Source organism: Oryzias latipes, chromosome 20, assembly GCF_002234675.1.
Source record: "Oryzias latipes chromosome 20, ASM223467v1".
NCBI classification, from domain to species: domain Eukaryota; kingdom Metazoa; phylum Chordata; class Actinopteri; order Beloniformes; family Adrianichthyidae; genus Oryzias; species Oryzias latipes.
Window position 1 is genome coordinate 620,761 of NC_019878.2, and position 16,347 is coordinate 637,107.

Below are 16,347 nucleotides of genomic sequence, written 5' to 3' on the forward strand. Positions count from 1 at the left end.
TCATTCACTTCAAACTAATCCCAATTTGACCCCATACAGAGGGAAGGCTTGAAGGTTGAAAGACCCGTACCCACAGAGCTAAGAGTTCTTAATGGTCTATAGGGTTTAATAAGATCTGCAAAACACAAAGGTCCAAAACCACTAAGCCACACACACACAAAAACCCTGAATAAGAATCTTTTATTGAACTCTGAAGTTCAACTTATTCCAGCCTTGTATCTAAGTCTAAGTCAAGTTGACATTGCTGACTGTGTTTTGAACCTCAATCACGCCCCAGCCAAATGTCCTTTTGCTTTCCTCTCCTTGTCTTCAACCACATCCCCAAACTTCTTCGCATGTAGATGGTGTTACTATCTTGGACCAGCTACAGGATCATACAGGATCTCAGGATAACTTATTGGTTGATACTTCTCGAAACCCCTTAGCGACACAAAGAAAAAGGAATTATTTCCCTAGACCGGGGGTCTGCAGCCAGAGGCTCTTTTACCCCTCCTTTGTGGGTTTCTGGTTAAAAACTAAATAAATGAAATGCTTTTGATTTTGAAAAGTAACACATTTGTCAGACTACAAGGCCCATAAATCAGATGAGCCTAACTTCGTTCAATTCACTCACAAACAGTTGAAGCAAGGTACGTATCACTCTGCAAGGCTGCTGACTACAGTACCCATAATGCTCCAATAAAGCATCAAGTGGTGTGGCTTTGTAGTTTACCAAAGTTGTACTAAAAGACTTTGACAGATTTTGGAGTGCCGTGTACAACCGAAAATAAAAATCAGGTAAAATACAACAATTCATATTTAAGGCACACATAAATGCGGATTTTATATTTATGAAAAATGTCATTAAGTGCGCCATATGGTCCTAAAAATACAGAAAGGGTAACTTTAGTAGCTTTGATGAAATTTTTGTTGGTGAGGTTTATGAATTTACAGCTGAGATTCAATAGTGTCACAAGAACAGGCAGACGGCTGGTTCCAAAGGCAACAGCTTTATTAGCTCAGCTGAAAGTCCACAAAGCTAAATCAGGATCAGGCAGGAGTCGATAACAGGCATGAGATCATCAGAGGAGAGACGGGGTAGTCAGGATCCAGGCGAGAGTCATTACAGGCAAACAGAGTCAGAAACAGGGTCAGGAGACAGAAGATCAGGTCCAAATAGATCGTGACCATCCTTGACTGGCGGGAAAATCTACGTAACGACATATTGTACATGTTTGTTGAATAATAAAAGAAGCTGTCTGCTTTGGTAGCAGAGAGAGCAGATGACAGCAGAGCTTTCTTGCCTGGTGGTGTCTGTGCATCTCTCCCCTTTACAAAGGTTTGAACTGTCATGTGTGATCTATTTCTTTTCCCACTGCACATTCCATTTTTGGGGTCCTGAACCATCCGAACCTGCGAAGGCCAGACAAGGCCTCAACATTTTGAAGGCGAAAAAACCTCACAAAGCACCCGGACCAATCCAGATCTACGGGTTCTCAATAACGGTTACCAGCTAGCAGCTCTAACATCTCTAGTCATGAAGAGGTTTGAGAAGCATGTTCTAGCACAGCTGCAGGCTGACACTAGCATGTATGCCAACCCACTTTCATTTGCATACCGGCACCAGAGGAGGGGTGGAAAACGCGCTGCTGACCCTCCTGCATGGAGCTTTCACTCACCTAGAAAAGCTCCAGTCTCATGTGAGACTGACTGAGGTGTGTTTGCTTCTGGAATACAACTGGACTTCTTTCTTTTCTTGAAGGCATTTCACTTCTCATCCAAGAAGCATCATTAATTCCAATGGAGAGGTGGAGACTCACAAGTAGTTATAGTTACAGGCAGCTGGTTGTTCACACCTTCAGGGTCATGGGAGTGGCTCTTTGTTCTCCGAGTCATTTCAATGTAGGTGTAGAAGAGTGTGGAGCCTTCTTGGTACGTTCAAAAACGCTGTTTTGTAAACAGAAGATAGGTGATGGCATGGTCCTCCCCCTCTGTTGAAGACTGTTCTACTTTAACACAAATGGTCTTCATGACCCCTCTCTCACACCAACAATCCTTACTGCCCAAAATCTGCACATTTCCATCCTCAAAGGAGTGGCCCTTGTCTTTCAAATGCAATTGGACTGCTGAATCCTGTCCCGATTAGCAGGACCTCCGATACTGACCCATGCCTTTGTAGAGTGGTTGTTAGGTTTCTCCAATGTATCAGTCTGGATCAGAACGTACTGATGACTGTTTGTCTCTGCTCTGAGTTCCACCGGCAAAAGACAGTCGCTACCGGAAAATTGAGTTAGTTAACCAACTTTTATCAAGAAACAGTTTTACATCATGACATCTCCCAAACCTCAACTGGTGTTGTTCCTTTGCCAAATGCATTTTTTTTAAAAATTTGGATGGATTTGCTATTCATCCATTCTCCAAACTTGCTTAATTCCTTTACAGGTCACAGGGATGCGGCCCATTCTAACTGCTGTTGGCCATAGGTGGGCTGCGCCCTGGATGGTTTGCCAGTCAAGGGCCACACAGAGACACATAATCACACACGCTAACATTTCCATTACTCCCACTGTTTCCTTACTTTAAATAGTACTATTTATGTCTTTTATGAGTGGCACAAGCAGTTTTAGTTATTCACCTGCAAATCCCTCCAAAAAGCTAAAGGTGTGAAATGTAATTTTTCTCTCGTTTATATGTTTTAGTAAATCAGGTCCAGAGTTTTGTTTGTTTTAGGCTTCTATTTGATTTCAGTCCTGCCCTTATTGGTGTTTTTTTTCTTTTTTTGTTATCAACTACAGTCTTTTGTTTTGGGCAGCATATAGAATCATTCCATCTTCTTTGCATTGCTTTAAATTTGTTTAATCCCTTTTATCAGTTTAATATACATTACCCATCTATGCTCCTCTACGTTCATGACTATTCTGTTACAATCACTGATTTCAGAGGGTAAGGGAATCTTTATTTTTTTGATGAAAGTTGTCTTTTCCTCTCCATCTGTAACAGAGTTAATGAGCAGGCAGCACAGATGTTTTCAGTTAAATCTAAATCTCAGTGATTTTGCTGGGAAGGAACATTGTTCATCCGAGTTCTTAGTGGACGGCTGCTCCCTGCTCATTTTTTTCACTTAGGTTCTGAAACTAGGAAACTCTCCAGAAAAATACTCAATCATTCAGCACTGAAGCACCTCAGTGAGGAGCGACAGGTGACAAACGGTTCCCACACAGCAGCTTGCCAAAGTAAGTGACTTGGAGTCTGGAGTCACTTTTGAGGCTGTGTGACTCCTCCTACATATTTTTCCTTCCTGCCATCTTGCTGAAGATGGTATACACATAAGATCTTACGCCCTCGTTTTTTGCAGTTGTGGATTTGTGTCTGGCCCCTGCATGTCATTTTGTTTTGACATAGATAATATGTGAAGCAGTTGGCTCATATGCAGTGTGCATTCTACATATCGTTCATGTTATTAATTCATATGCGTGGGTCAAACTAGAGGTGTTCTTACTGCAGCAACTTTGCTGCACATGTGAAGCTATTCTGTCATGTCATAATCAAGCATCAGAGTTTTCTCTGTGTGTGATCCCAAAAGTTGACAGAATTTTGTAAAAGTGTACCAACTGCTTCATGAAGATTCATTTGATCATCAGCACAAGTGTGCAGCTTTCTCTTCAGGCACAAGGTGCCCAAACAGACAAAAAGGAATCCCCGGTCCCAGACCTGATGAGGACCATCAAGTTCAGCAATGAACCTCCACAGTGTGATGAAGCTGACAGGACAACATTCTTTAACAATTAGACTTTGTCAACTTTTATAAATCATTTGTCTTAGTCAAAGAATCATTGAAATCACAGGTTTTAATAAAACTATAATATTGTTTTTACACAAAATAAAAAACGCCCACAAATATAAATTTTTGCTTTTAAATATCCTTTCTGTTAGCACCCGATCTTAAAACCAATGACACAGTAGAGTGAAAACTTTGAAGACCCCCTCCGATCATCTTTTGCTCAACACTCACCGACCGCTTTATTAGCTACACCTTGCTAGTACTGGATTAGACGTTCTTTTGCCCTCAAAACTGTCTGAATCATTGGAGTCATGGATTCAACAGGGTACTGGAAACATTCCTGAGTTTGGTCCACTTTAGTTGTGGGTTGAGATCTGGTGACTGTGGAGGTCATTTGACTCCAGTGAACTCATTGTCGTTCAAGACACCAGTCTGAGATGATTCCAGCTTAATGACATGGCTGTCAAGAATTGTTTCTGGGACCCAAAATTGGACAAACTCAGGGGTGCAAGAAACCAGATTTATTTATTTATTTATTTTTTATTCTATAACTTAAAGTAGCCCAGGTGGAGAAATACAGTCAATGTACGGATGTGGGATGAGGAGTGGGATCCGCAGGTAGAAGGGAGGGGTGGAGTCAAGTCGTCGGTACAGCAAATGAATGGAGGTGTGGAGGTGATGGAACTCAGGAGCCTGGGGCTCAACCACAAACACCCTTGATTTTGCAATCCAAATAATAATCTCCAGAAGGGTCTCTGGGAAACAGTTCCAAAAAGATTTCAGAGGTGCGGGGACTAATGAGGCTTGGGGCAGAATGGTGTGGCAGGGAAACAGAAGCAGAAAATGTCCATAGCAGCATGGAGCTGAGAGCAGAGACCAGAGGATGGATGAGCAGGTTAGCTAGAAGCCAGGCTGAATGGTGAGCAGACAGGTAGATGAGCTGGCAGAGAACAGAGCAGGTGAGTTGACTGGATGCTTGCAGTGCGACGATCCTGCAGAGTGAGGGGCAGAGGCAGAGATCTATAGGAGCAGGCACAGGTGGATGAAATTAGGCAATTGGCAGCAGCAGCCCTGCTGGCCCATGACTCAAAAAGGTTTGCTCAACCCATCTAGATTGTTGATTTGGTCATTAGATTTAGACTTGAGCTTTCAGGGGAGCAAAAAGAACCCAAATATTGTGGCTATTGTCTACCTTCAAAATAGACAGGTTTCAAGCAAATATACTGTATTAGGAAGGTCATTATTCGTTAACTCTAAACATTGGATGAGTTCCTCTCAAAGTACAGTATGTAGTGACTACAGCTACTTGATCTAGTCTAACAATTGGTTGGCAAATGTCTAGTATCACAGAGAAAAGTAATAATTACTATAAAAAATACAATACCAAACCCTTCTTTTAGAATTGACTAAACATCACTTCTCCATCCATTTTCTTTTACTCATCCGGGACCAGCTCATGGGGGGCAGCAGGATAAACAAAGATGCACAGTCTTCTGTCTCGCCAGCCACTTCCTCCAGCTCCTCTGGGGGACCCCCAGATGTTTTAGATGTAGTTTTTCAGCACGTCCTGGGTTTTTCCAAGGGCTTCCGCTAAGTGGGACATGCCCAGAACACTCTCGTCCAGTCGTCCAGGAGGCATCAGGATCAGATATCCGAGCCACCTCAACTGGCTCGTGTCAATGTGGAGGAGCAGTGGCTCTCCTCTGAGCCTCTGCAGGTGAACGAGCTTCTCACTCTATCTCTAAGGGAGCGTCCAGCCACCCTACAGAGGAAACTTTTTTTTGGCCACTTGTATTTAGGACCTTATTCTTTTGATTACAATCCAGAGCTGATGAGTATTGGAACAAAGATCGACGGGTTAATTTAGAGCAGGAGTGTCAAACTAATTTTCACTGAGGGCCACATCTGCATAGTGTCTGTCCTCAAAGGGCCAGATATAACTTATACATGTAACTAAATGTAACGAAAAATAAATGTAACTAATCCTTAATGTTAAAGAAATCATTATTTATTTATTATAACTTTTTAATGTGACAATTGCAATTGCATAAAAAACACATGTTTTTTTTTGTTACTTTAACATAAATCTTTTTAAATTTGATTCTGTCAGGTTAGGTTATATGGACAGTATTTAAGTCCTACTGTATAGTTGCCCAATCCAAAATTTCAAGTCCGATTCCCCCTAGTTATAAATATATTCACACCAATTTTTTACTGCACCAATCCGCCTGTCGATCTAATGCGTTGATCTCCTCGATCGTGAACAAGACCCCAAGATAGTTAAACTCCACCACCTGTGGCAGGAGCACTCCACCCACCCAGAGAGGACAAACTACACTATATTACAAAAAGTCTTCGCTCACCAATGCCAATAATCAGAATCCGGTGTCCTAATAACTTGCCCTGGCCACAGGTGTACAAAATCAAGACTGTTTTTACAAACATTTGTGAAAGAATGGACCGCTCTTTGTGAAAGAATGGTTGGCCTGGGGCGGCCCCTCCCACTTCCTAAATGACTGTCCACCAGTGACCAAAGCAAGGTCCATAAAGACATGGATGACAGAGTCTGGTGTGGATGAACTGGACTGACCTGCACAGAGTCCTGACCTGAACCCAATAGAAAACCTTTATAATGAATTAAAATGGAGACTGAAAGCCAGGCCTTCTCCACCAACATCAGTGTGTGACCTCACCAATGCACTTTTGGAAGACTTGTCAAAAATTCCTAGAAACACTCCTCAACCTTGGATTTTAAGCTGTAATAGCTGCTAAAGGTGGGCCGACCTCATATTGAACTCTCTGGGTTAGGAAGGGAATGGGACTTCAATTCATATGTGAGTAGAGGTAGATGAGCGAATACTTTTGGTAATATGGTTTACCTTTATCCAATCAAGAACCATGGACTCAAATTCAATGCTGCTGACCCTCATTCCAGCTGCTTCACACTCGGCTGCAAACCAACCCAATGCGTGCTGAAGGTCCTGGCTCAATGAAGCCAACTGCACAATATTATCTGCAAACAGCAGAGAGGAAATTCTGTGGTCCCCAAACCAGACACCCTCAAGCCACTGGCTGCGCCTAGAAATCATCATCATTTTCTTCCGTTTTTGTCCCTTTTGGGGTCACGGGGCTGCCGGAGCCTGTCCCGGCCACTTGTGGGCGAAGGCAGGGGACACCCTGGACAGGTCGCCAGTCTGTCCTAGGGTCACCTAGAACCTAGAAATCTCTGTCCATAAATATTATGAACAAAACCAGTGATAAAAGGCAGCCTTGCCGGAGTCTAACATGCACCACGTACTGCCGGCTATGTGAAACAAGCTCATGCTCTGGTCATACAGAGACCAGAAAGCCCTCAGAAAAGCTCCCTGGACCCCATACTGGCAGTGCACCATCCACAGCACACTACGGGGACGCGGTCGAATGCCTTCTCTAAATCAACAAAACATGTATGGACTGGATGGGCAAACTCCCACAAACCCTCCAGCACCCTAAAAAATAGATGCTGTCAAGCTGTAGATGGAGTCCTACCAATCCTTGCTGTCTTTTGGGACTACATACGCAGCTTGCTGGTAATAACAAACTAAGCGAGCTGTGACCTGGGCTGTTGTGGAGGAAAAAACCTGGTCCTGGGAGGAGTTATGTGAGGTCAGGGACTGTCAGATGGCCTTGAAGAGATTCTGGGAAACTGTCCAGTGCCTCAAGAAAAAAAAAAATCCGATTTTTTTGCAAGGCCGTTCACATTTCCAAGTAAATCCGAATTTTTGTGATCTCCAATGTGACCGTGAAATGACCCAGAAATGATATTCATGCGCAGAAGAGTACTCAACGGTGGACGATGTGACTCGTTGTTTGCAAAAGTGGCTAACGTTAACATGGGTGTCAACAACAGTGTTGTCAAAGCAGAGCTCTTTTTGTATTATTACATTTATTTTCACAAAGGAGCCAGCACAATAACAATCTTCTCATTTTAAGAAGGCAATGGAGTCGGGATCGTCTGGACCCACTGTTGTGGAATGGGAATGTGTATGTGCTGGGGCCGTGCGCGCGTGTGCGTAAGAGACAGGAGAAGAGTGCGTGCAGCAGTAGAGAATGGGGCGGGGCAGTGTGGGCGCGCATTCATGTTGTGTGTTACGGAGGAAGGAGAACGGTAATAAAAGAAGGTTTCCTCCAGAATAAATGCTGTTGACTCTTTATTAACCCGTTCTGGAGAATCTAATAAGGGTCAGAATAGGGAGGAGGAGGAGGATCCGCCTTGGGTGGACCCTGTTCTCACATCTAGTCCATTTCCATCTTGTTCCAGTAGCCCACTTTCCATCGCAGACCTTGTTTGGCTGGGCGACGTCTGAGCCAGCCAAACAAGATCACAAACAAACCCCAAGGTCAAAATAGGAAACACCTCCGAAGATGGTAGAGAATGAGAGAGCAAAGATCCTGTGGGAGTTCCAGATCCAGACTGATAGGATGGTAATGGAGAACCAACCAGACATTGTAGTGGTGGATAAAGAACAGAGGAAAGCCGTTGTGGTGGATGTGGCAGTGCCAAGCGATGGGAACATCAGGAAGAAGGAACATGAGAAACTGGAGAAATACCAGGGACTCAGAGAAGAACTGGAGAAAGCCTGAAAAGTGAAGGTGACAGTGGTGCCTGTGGTAATTGGAGCACTCGGGGCAGTAACCCCCAAGCTGGAGGAGTGGCTACAACAGATACCTGGAAAGACCTCAGACCTCTCAGTCCAGAAAAGCGCAGTGCTAGGAACAGCTAAGATACTGCGCAGGACCCTCAAGCTCCCAGGCCTCTGGTAGAGGACACGAGCTTGGAGGAGAAACCACCCACGGAGGGTGAGAGGGGCGTTATTATTTTTATACATGCACTGTAAAAAAAGTCCGTAAAATTTACAGTACATTTTTGTAAAATACCAACACAATTTTACTGTAATTGAGAAAAAAACAAAATGGTGTATTTTTTACGTGCATATGTAGTATTTAAAATAAGTAAATATCCTTGTTATTTTTACAATCAAAACATGTTAAATATGTAGATATTTCCTTGTAAAATATACGGGTCACAATAAAATAAACACAGTTGATTTGTCATTTAAAAAACAATATAATCTCCTGCCACCAACAGCATAAATATGTGAAAAATGCATTTGTCCTTTGTTAAGAAAACACATTGCTGTGTGTAAATGTTTTTCATTGCTGATGTATTTTTTGTTTTCGTGAGACCACACTTTTATAAGTATATTAGTAATTAGTTGTTAATTCATTTTTTTTTATCATTGTCTTTATAGACTAAAAATTTACCTATAACTCTGCACTTGGAAGAATGGAACCGGTGGAACAGGTCAGATAAAGGGCAAAAAGATCTTTATTGGTGAGAAAGGGCTGCCCTTTATCACCGGTTCTGTTCATAGTCTTTATGGACAGAATTTCCAGGCGTAGCCAGGGCTAGAAGGCGATCTAGTTCAGGGACCACAGGATTTCTTCTCTGCTCTTTGCAGATGATGTTGTCCTGTTGGGTTCATCAAGACAGGACCTTCAAGATGCATTGGAGTGGTTTGCAGCAGAGTGTGAAGCAGCTGGGATGAGGTTCTCAGACATAGTGGTGGTAAGCCTAAGACCACTTTACAGCTAAATCTGGGGCCATGGTTCTTGATCGGCGAAAGTTTGTCCTCTCTGGATGGGTGGAGTACTCCTGCCCCAGGTGGAGTAGTTTAAATATCTTGAGGTCTTGTTCACGAGTAAGGGAGGATTGGAGCGGGAGATCGAAAGGCAGACTGGAGTGGCATCCGCCGTTAGGCAGGCAGTATACTGATCCGTTGTTGTGAAGACTGAGCTAAGCCAGAAAGCAAAGCTCTTAATTTAACAGTCAATCTTCATTCCTACACTCATCTACATGATCCATGAGCTCTGGGACACGACCGAAAGAACAAGGTCCTGAATACAAGCAGCTGAAATGAGCTTCCTCTGCAGGGTGGCCGGGCACTTCCTTAGAGATGGGGGGAGAAGGTTCGTCACCCAGAGATCTCGGAGTAGAGTCGCTGCTCCTCCACATCAAGAGGAGCCAGTTGAGGTGGCTCAGGCATCTGGTCTGGATACCTTCTAGACACCTTCCTATGGAGGTTTTCCAGGCATGGGCAGAGGCCCCAGGGAAGACCCAGAACAATCTGGAGAGACTATGTCTCTCAATTGGAATGGGATGCCATGTGGTCCCCCTCTACGAGCTGGAGGAAGTGGCTGGGGAGAGGGAAGTCTGAGCATCTTTGCTTAGACTGCTGCCTCTGCAACCCGGTCCCTGATTGAGCAGAAGAAGATTGATGGATAGATGGATGGATGGGTGGGTGGATCAGAATTGGCCAAAAAAGTGCAAAATTCGAGTTAATCTTTAGTCATAAAGATGTGGATGTTAACTAGTTCTCATTAAACATGTTTACCTAAAAATAAACACGTCCTGTCTGAATAACATGATTTTGCATTTTTATATAAAATTGGAAATTAATAAAAAGGACAAAAACAAACAAGCAAACAAAAATTATATGTTGAAAAGAACTGTTTCTTTAATGTAGTGAAACATTAATTTGTCATTTTTGCTTATTTAAGTCCAAAAAGTTTTTTTTTTTTCTTTACAAATGGCAATTATTAATAGTTTCTTTATCTGTGCTCTAAATAACATTTGGCATTTTTCATTAAATATAGAAATGAATGAAGAGAGTAAAAACAAACAATCAAACATACAAAAACAATTGTAATTTTCTAAAACAGTTTTTTTTATTTTAGTCAAATATTAATTTTTCACTATTGCTTATTTTAATACAATATTTTTTTGTTTTTTACACATGGGATTGATTAGTCGTTACCTTAACACAGGAATTACAATGCAACATTCCCTCCAGAAAACTGGGTTAGTCTTTAATTTCAAATTTTAGGCGCCTCACCTCCCCCTATCGCTGTGCAGATTAGTCTGCTTCTGTTTGCTGATTGGACCAACAAGAGCGCACCGTCTGCCCTCCTCCTGCTGGAACTTTCCATACGTGATTGACAGCCACAACAGAAAAGACCTGCGTGCGGTAAGCTTTTCTATTTCTTCCAAACTCTGTAAAACGCTAATATTTTGATATTTTGCCGAGGTTAGTGTCATGTGTTTGTATTTTTAATGTTGTGGACTGACGCTACTTTCGCTAATAGATACCATGCTAACAGGTTTGTCATCGTTTACGTGTATTTCTGCTGCAGACCGTCGATGTGTTAGCTTAACATGCAGCCATGCTGTAATGTGGCGCTAATGTTTGTTTCATCCTCACAGACAGAAGCTTCGTAGAAAACTCCACAGATATGTGGGATTTATGACACGTTATTCTTTTTTTGCTGTGGGAAAAAATGTAATGATATTCTGTAGTATTTATGAGTTGTTGTTTTTTGTGATAAAGGTGAAGTTCATTCATATTAGTGCTGAGAAAAGTTATATTTTATATTGGGCTCTGAGTGTTGTCAAATCACTGAGATTTTATGGAAAAGTCTAAAATCTACATATTTTTATTTGACTGACTAAATTAAGATGTTTTTACTTATTTTATTTTTTTCCGTCTTAAAGCTTTTAGTTTTAAGGGGTTGTTAGCCAGGACACACCAAGAATTTATAGAAAATTCAGGAAGTTTGCACAGGGGAATGTTCTGACAATAAATATGTCAATGTCTTTGTACATTTCTGCATAGTTTTTAATTAATTTTTTCTCTCTCTTGTTTCTGTTTTTCAGGTGCAGTTATTGGGCCTTTCCTGAAGGACTATAGTTGGTAAATATGATTACATGTCAGTTTTGCAGTTGAACATTAGCAACATTAAAGGGATTTGCATTGTATTGTAATGTTCACAGAAATTAACCTTATAGTGTTTTTTTTAAGTGCCATGGCCCAAACTGCAAGTGAACATTTACTACTTATGCTGCCTTTAGGGCCCATTGTTATCAGGTTTACAGTTTTTCCACACTAAAACTAATGCTTCTTGTGTTGGCATAGATTTAAAATGTGTTTTTGACCTGTGTGTCAACTTAAGAGCTTGTAATTTTAAAGACCTGGTAAGGGAGGGTTGCTTTGTATCATGTCCAGTGAGTGGTTTTAAAAACACATTTAATGTGATGTATTTACTACTTATATGTGCAGGAAAAATAGAATATTCACATAGGAAAATATGTATGTAGTGTTCAATAAAACAGTTACTAAGCCTTCTGATGTCACCTATGCAGTGATCTGCTGCTGCCCGACTTGGATGAAAAGGAAGATGCAATGTTTTGCCATGTGGATGACGTGTGCCTTCCAGAAGAAGTACCGGTAAATACAGAGGACGTGAATTTGACTCTTAGTTGTTTTAGTATGCAGTAAGTAATCCATTTTATTTTTTTATACTGGCAGGTGCAAATAATTGATGATGGTAAAACAGATCTGTGACTCAATGAAACTGTTTGCACGAAATTTAGCCTTTCACTAATTTCTCCTCAACCCTTTGTTTAAGCTATAACCCAAAACTAATATTAGTTTAGCAAAAACTGGTGAACAACATTGGAGCAATGCACCCGTACAGTTTTGATCCAAATGACAGCTGAGAGGAGAAAAATGAAGAGCAACATGGATCTTTTTTGTCTGCAAGTGGAGAATTCAGAATTTGAATGAAAGACTTTCACCCACTCATCGCTTTTTCAAAAACTGGGTTGTTATCTGCTCCTCATCCAACACAATTTGAATAAATAAATACTCAGAAGCCCAATTTTAATCTTAAACTATTTTATATATATTCTTCATCATGAGAAAAAGGCTACAAGAACCTGTTAAAAACACCCAAAAAAGGGGGGTCTTGGAAGACCCACTCCATTGGAAAAACATGTTCTTGCTGCTTTGTGGTGCAGTTTAAAAACGTTTGTGTTTGTGACACAGCAACTGCGATGGGCGAGCTAAAGTCTCCCTGCTCTGATAAAATTGCATCTGGCTCAAAACTGTACAAATGGATTGCTCCAATATTGTTTCCACTTTTTTTTTGCTATGTTAATGTTAGCTTGGGGTTTTGAGGAGCTGTAAGCTAGCGAGAGAGAGTCTAAACAAAAGTATTTGCTAACCCACCCAGAATCAGGTGTCCGGATCACTTGATCTGGCCGCAGGTGCATTAAATCAAGCCTTGGGTTTTTAAAATTACATAAACCTAACCTGTTTTTCTACTCTCTCATTTTTAGGGCATTCGTGCCTTTCTACAAGAAAGTTCATGCTAAGTCTGGATCGAAACCTTGTGCAGGCCAACATTGCTTCCCACATTTCTCTGCTATGCATGATCTTCGCAAACTACTACAGCTTCAACATCCACTATCCATCCACCGGAGCTGGCATCAACTTTTGAGTTTCTACAGAGGTTTGTCTTTTTAACTTCAAGTTCTAATCTTACAGATTTTGATCGCTCTAGAACAGGGGTGCTCACAATTTGTCAGCATGCAAGCTATGTTTGACGCTACAAGCTCCAAAAGATCTATATATATAATTTGACATGATCATTTCTGTGCTTAGAAGATAACATGATAAAAAGTTTCCAGCATTTTCCCTTCAACAACTTGTTGATTCGTATCGTGTCAGCGGCTCCGCTCGGCTTCTGTGTGCGTTCTGTTCTAGTTTTTTGTCCTTTTTTGAGTGACTGACCTCAGGCCTGTCGAGACGAAATAACAGCTACATCTACGGTTAGGAGTCTGACACTGAACCTTCACACCTCTCTGAAGACGAGGAAGAAAAACTCCACATCTGGGGCTCATTTTTTTACTTTTAAACTTTGAGACAAGCATATGCTATTGGTAGGATCAACCAGGCGTCCCCCAGGGGCCAGCCCGTATGGGAAGGCAGTGGGGGGGTCACTGTCACTCACTCAGGCTCTGTAATGGATGGGGGGGCTGGTGGTGAGAATTGGTGGCGACAGAGTGCTTGCCGTGCAGCCCAGCCAGGGCCCCGGTCCTTGGGTAGGGCTTGAGAAGCACATGCTTCTGGACGACGCTGCTGCCTGAGCGGCCTCGGATCCCTTGGGCGGGGACTGCGGACTTCCCAGCAGTCGCCATGACAGGACGGCTTGATCAAACGGGGCGTCTCTGTCTCGCTTCTAATTAAGGATAAATAAACACTCCTGTGGGTCGTACTGAGCCTCTTCTGGGACCTGTCACACAGCTGGGCCAATAGAGGCTCTCTCCCATGTCAGCCACAATTTGCCAGTCAATCACACATCTGGCACTCAGTGTAGTTGAACACGCATGTGCAGTGACATGTATCAGAGGATGTTTGACTGGCCATTGTTCATGCCAATCAAGTTACATCATGGTGAGGAGGATTATTCCCTGACGACAATGTTTTAAAATGTAATATTTGTATTTTTTTGAGTATTTCGTTTTGATGTCCCACGGTTAATTGGATAACACGATTGACGTAATGAGCACCCCTTCTCTAGAATACTGGAACTGTTCACCCGCAAACTTAATATTTAAAGTGAGCCCTTTCATCGAGTGTGTATTAGTAATGACTTGCACATTACTTTCTAACTCTGACCCTTTATTTTCTCTCTTTCTGAAGATGCTTTTTCTCCATCAACCCAGAGAGAGAGACCAGAGTGGACAAGAAGGGCAAATCTCATCTCATCTTGAACCCAAGAGTCTTAACCTTGATTCAGGAACGGTCAGATTTTGAGTGGAGAGGCGTGTAAACACTGTAAGCAACATTGCAAGCATAGTTTTAAGGTTTCTTTGCTCTTTGTTAATCTCTTGCAAAAAAGTGATTACATAGTTTTCTGTTTTAGGTGCAATGTTTTTTAAAAATGTTTTATTATCTACAAATGATAAACATTTGCTGTGTTTAGAGGCAAAAGGTTGAGTAAAATAAATGAATGTAAAGACGTCTTTGTATTGAAGTGATTCTTCGGTTTGAATTTTGCTACACAGCAGATATTTTGAAACTGGGTTACATTTTCAGTACATTTTTGTTTCTTTTTAGGTCTTAGCAAAGCAAATGAGCAAATGTAATAGACCTCAACAAAAAACTAAAACGTGCAAATATTTTTTATCAGGATTGTTGAGCAATGGTTTAAATTAATCAGTAAAATTAGGAAACACCTAAGTTCAAATTTCTAAATTACATTTTATATTCTCTATTTGTAAAAATTATCTTGGTTTCAAAACAGTAATTAAACACAAGAGTATGTTGCTGTGATTGCATTTCTAAGAACAACATGAAAAAAAAAGAAAAATGTTGTTATTTTTACGAAAATAAATTGGCAGCAGTGGTTGCCAGAGTAAAAATGTAGAAAATACGGTAAAAATGTAAACAACTTGTTAAAATAAAATATGTCCAACACAAGAGGCCCTCAGCTCTCATCTGTTTGCCTAGCTGTTGGACAGGACAAGTTAAAAGAAAAAAAAAAAAAAAAACAAATGTAAACAACTTTACAGAACATTGTATAAATTTAACGTCATAATCTTATAAATACAACAACATATCCTAGACTGTGAAACATCAGGTTGCTGTAGATAAGACATCATTTTATGTGAAATAAATGTTTATTGGTGTTATTTTTACCCATAATATTGGTCAAATTAATCTTAAAATTCAGTATTTTCTCTAAAATATGACTGTTATAATTACAGTATAGCCCAGTAAATTCACAACATTTATCTGTAGTATTTATCAGAAAATAATTTTAAATGACAGCTTATTTACTTAAATTAAAACAATAAATTATGTAATTTTAACGGTGTGCCTGTAAAGTTGTTTACATAGTCGATGTATTTTTTACAGGTTTATTCTGGCAACCACAGCTGCCAGTTTTTTTCCGTAAAAACTACGGAATTTTTTTTACAGTGTGTATATACTGATCTTTCCGATGGGTTGAATAAAGCATCAGTTCAGAGAGAAAGTTCACCTCTTACCGCTTGTTTTTGTCCAGATGATGAAGCAAAAGGTTGTTTTAAAGAAGCCGGCGCAGTGATACAAAACATTTAAGCTAGGTGACCGGAACTTCTTTTTTCACCGTGCGGTTATCCTGTGGTATATCACTTTTTAATGTTCACCCAGCAGCCAATCAGAATCGAGTATTCACCCGGACCATGGTATAAACTGGATAAGAAACAAAACAGTAAATAACACAAACCACTTTCACAATAAAATACACAATGGAAAATAAATGCAAAATAAAATAGAAATTGAGATCACATTCCAACACCCCCACTTGATCTGACATTACTGCATCTTTGCCAAACATTTACAAATGTCCAAACAGAAATTGTTAAACATTCCCAACTTAAATTTTGTTGTAGCTTTGGTAAACAAATCTGCCACCATCTGTGCTGTTGGACAATATTTTAAACATATCTTCCCACTATTCACAGTTGATCTGATGTAGCGGTACTTTATGTCAACATGTTTGCACTTTTGTCTTCTAACTGGGTTTTTGGCTAAGGCTATAGTCCCTTGGTTGTCTTCGTACACCTTTGGAAGTGCATATGGATGTTTATCCATTCCCTCTAGCAGTTGTTTTAAGTACAAACATTCCTGATGGTTGCAGCCAAAGCCACATACTCAGCG

The 16,347-nt window shown here is 40.9% G+C and overlaps 1 long non-coding RNA gene across 1 annotated transcript; it reads left to right on the forward strand.

Annotated features, from left to right (window-relative positions):
• Positions 1-10,595: 10,595 nt before the first annotated feature.
• On the forward strand, positions 10,596-14,541 carry LOC111946690. Its single transcript, XR_002872426.1, has 5 exons — positions 10,596-10,827; positions 11,514-11,550; positions 12,000-12,084; positions 12,978-13,150; positions 14,344-14,541. It is a non-coding gene; the product is annotated as an uncharacterized LOC111946690 (long non-coding RNA).
• Positions 14,542-16,347: the final 1,806 nt, after the last annotated feature.